The sequence below is a fragment of the Pristiophorus japonicus genome, unplaced genomic scaffold (assembly GCF_044704955.1).
Source record: "Pristiophorus japonicus isolate sPriJap1 unplaced genomic scaffold, sPriJap1.hap1 HAP1_SCAFFOLD_187, whole genome shotgun sequence".
NCBI classification, from domain to species: Eukaryota; Metazoa; Chordata; class Chondrichthyes; family Pristiophoridae; genus Pristiophorus; species Pristiophorus japonicus.
Window position 1 is genome coordinate 192,704 of NW_027251558.1, and position 4,003 is coordinate 196,706.

Genomic DNA, 4,003 nt, shown 5'->3' on the forward strand with positions numbered 1-4,003 from the left:
GGAAATGGGGATATGGGGATATGGGGACATGGGGACATGGGGACATGGGGATATGGGGACATGGGGATATGGGGATATGGAGATATGGGGATATGGGGATATGGGGATATGGGGACATGGGGACATGGGGATATGGGGATATGGGGACATGGGGCTATGCGGATATGGGGATATGGGGATAAGGGGATATGGCGTTATGGGGAGATGGGCATATGGGGATATGGGGACATGGGGGATATGGGGACATGGGGAGATGGGGATATGGGGATATGGGGATATGGGGACATGGGGGATATGGGGATATGGGGATAAGGGTACATGGGAGATATGGGGACATGGGGATATGGGGATATGGGGATATGGAGAAATGGGGATATGGGTATATGGGGATATGGGGATATGGGAATATGGGAATATGGGGAAATGGGGATATGGGGATATGGGGATATGGGGATATGGGGATATGGGAATATGGGGAAATGGGGATATGGGGACATGGAGATATGGGGAAATGGGGATATGGCGATATGGGGATATGGCGATATGGGGATATGGGGATATGGGGACATGGAGATAATTGCCATGGGGATATGGGGATATTGGGACATGGGGATATGGGGACATGGGAACATGGGGATATGGGGATATTGGGATATGGGGAAATGGGGAAATGGGGATATGGGGATATGGGGATATGGGGACATGGGGATATGGGGATATGGAGATATGGGGATATGGGGATATGGGGGATATGGGGACATGGGAGATATGGGGATATTGGGACATGGGGATATGGGGATATGGGGACATGGGGATATGGAGATATGGGTCTATGAGGAAATGGGGATATGGGGATATGGGGATATGGGGATATGGGGAAATGGGGATATGGGGTCATGGGGACATGGGGATATGGGGATATGTGGATATGGGGATATGGGGATATGGGGATATGGGGGATATGGGGATATGGTGACATGGGGGATATGAGAATATGGGGACATGGGGACATGGGGGATATGGGGCTATGGGGAAATGGGGGATATGGGGAAATGGGGATATCGGGGATATAGGGATGTGGGGATATGGGGGATATGGGGATATGGGGACATGGGGGATATGGGGATATGGGGACATGGGGACATGGGGATATGGGGACATGGGGGATATGGGGATATGGGGACATGGGGACATGGGGATATGGGGACATAGGGGATATGGGGATATGGGGGATATGGGGATATGGGGGACATGAGGATATGGGGATATGGGGATATGGGGATATGGGGACATTGGGATTATGGGGATATGGGGACATGGGGACATGGGGATATGGGGACATGGGGGATATGGGGATATGGGGGATATGGCTATATGGGGATATGGGGGATATGGGGATATGGGGATATGAGGATATGGGGACATGGGGGATATGGGGATATGGGGATATGGGGGATATGGGGATATGGGGATATGGGGGATATGGGGATATGGGGATATGGGGGATATGGGGATATGGGGACATGGGGCTATGGGGATATGTGGATATGGGGACATGGGGATATGGGGATACGGGGATATGGGGATATGGGGATAAGAGGACATGGGGATATGGGGACATGGGGATATGGGGATATGGGGACATGGTGGATATGGGGGATATGGTGACATGGGGACATGGGGACATGGGGGTAAGGGGATATGGGGATTTGGGGATATGGGGATATGGGGATATGGTGATATGGGGACATGGGGACATGGGGATATGGGGATATGGGGATATGGTGATATGGGGACATGGGAATATGGGGATATGGGGATATGGTTATATGGGGATATGGGGGATATGGGGATATATGGGACATGGGGCTATGGGGATATGTGGATATGGGGACATGGGGATATGGGGATATGGGGATATGGGGATATGGGGATATGGGGATATGGTGATATGGGTACATGGGGATATGGGGATATGGGGACATGGTGGATATGGGGGATATGGTGACATGGGGACATGGGGACATGGGGGTAAGGGGATATGGGGATTTGGGGATATGGGGATATGGTGATATGGGGACATGGGGACATGGGGGATATGGTGACATGGGGACATGGGGACATGGGGGTAAGGGGATATGGGGATTTGGGGATATGGGGATATGGGGATATGGTGATATGGGGACATGGGGACAGGGGGATATGGGGATATGGGGACACGGGGATATGGGGATATGCGGATATGGTGATATGGGGACATGGGGATATGGGGATATGGGGATATGGGGATATGGGGATATGGGGATATGGGGGATATGGGGACATGGGGCTTTGGGGATATGTGGATATGGGGACATGGGGATATGGGGATATGGGGATATGGGGATATGGGGATATGGGGATATGGTGATATGGGTACATGGGGATATGGGGATATGGGGACATGGTGGATATGGGGGATATGGTGACATGGGGACATGGGGACATGGGGGTAAGGGGATATGTGGATTTGGGGATATGGGGATATGGTGATATGGGGACATGGGGACATGGGGATATGGGGATATGGGAATATGGGGAAATGGGGATATGGGGATATGGGGATATGGGGACATGGGAACATGGGGACATGGGGATATGGCGATTTGGGGATATGGGGACATGGGGATATGGGGATATGGGAATATGGGGATATGGGGATATGGGGATATGGGGATATGGGGACATGGGGATATGGGAATATGGGGATATGGGGATATGGGGCTATGGGGATATGGGGATATGGGGATAAGGGGATATGGGGTTATGGGGATATGGGGATATGGGGATATGGGGACATGGGGGATATGGGGATATGGGGACATGGTGGATATGGGGGATATGGTGACATGGGGACATGGGGACATGGGGGTAAGGGGATATGTGGATTTGGGGATATGGGGATATGGTGATATGGGGACATGGGGACATGGGGATATGGGGATATGGGAATATGGGGAAATGGGGATATGGGGATATGGGGATATGGGGACATGGGAACATGGGGACATGGGGATATGGCGATTTGGGGATATGGGGACATGGGGATATGGGGATATGGGAATATGGGGATATGGGGATATGGGGATATGGGGATATGGGGACATGGGGATATGGGAATATGGGGATATGGGGATATGGGGCTATGGGGATATGGGGATATGGGGATAAGGGGATATGGGGTTATGGGGATATGGGGATATGGGGATATGGGGACATGGGGGATATGGGGACATGGGGACATGGGGATATGGGGATATGGAGACATGGGGGATATGGGGATATGGGGATCAGGGGACATGGGGGATATGGGGACATGGGGATATGGGGATATGGGGATATGGGGAAATGGGGATATGGGGATATGGGGATATGGGTATATGGGTATATTGTGATATGGGGACATGGGGGATATGGGGATATGGGGATATGGGGATATGGGGACATGGGGACATGGGAATATGGGGAAATGGGGATATGGGAATATGGGGATATGGGGATATGGTGATATGGGGAAATGGGGAAATGGGGATATGGGGATATGAGGATATGGGGATATGGGGATATGGGGTTATGCGGATATGGGGATATGGGGATATGGGGACATGGGAGATATGGGGACATGGGGACATGGGGATATGGGGATATGGGGATATGGGGACATGGGGGATATGGGGATATGGGGATAAGGGGACATGGCGGATATGGTGACATTGGGATATGGGGATATGGGGATATGGGGAAATGGGGATATGGGGATATGGGGATATGGGGATATGGGAATATGGGGAAATGGGGATATGGGGATATGGGGATATGGGGACATGGGGAAATGGGGAAATGGGGATATGGAGATATGGGGATATGGGGACATGGGGATATGGGGATATGGGGATATGGGGATGTGGGGACATGGGGACATGGGGATATGGGGATATGGGGATATGGGGACATGGGGGATATG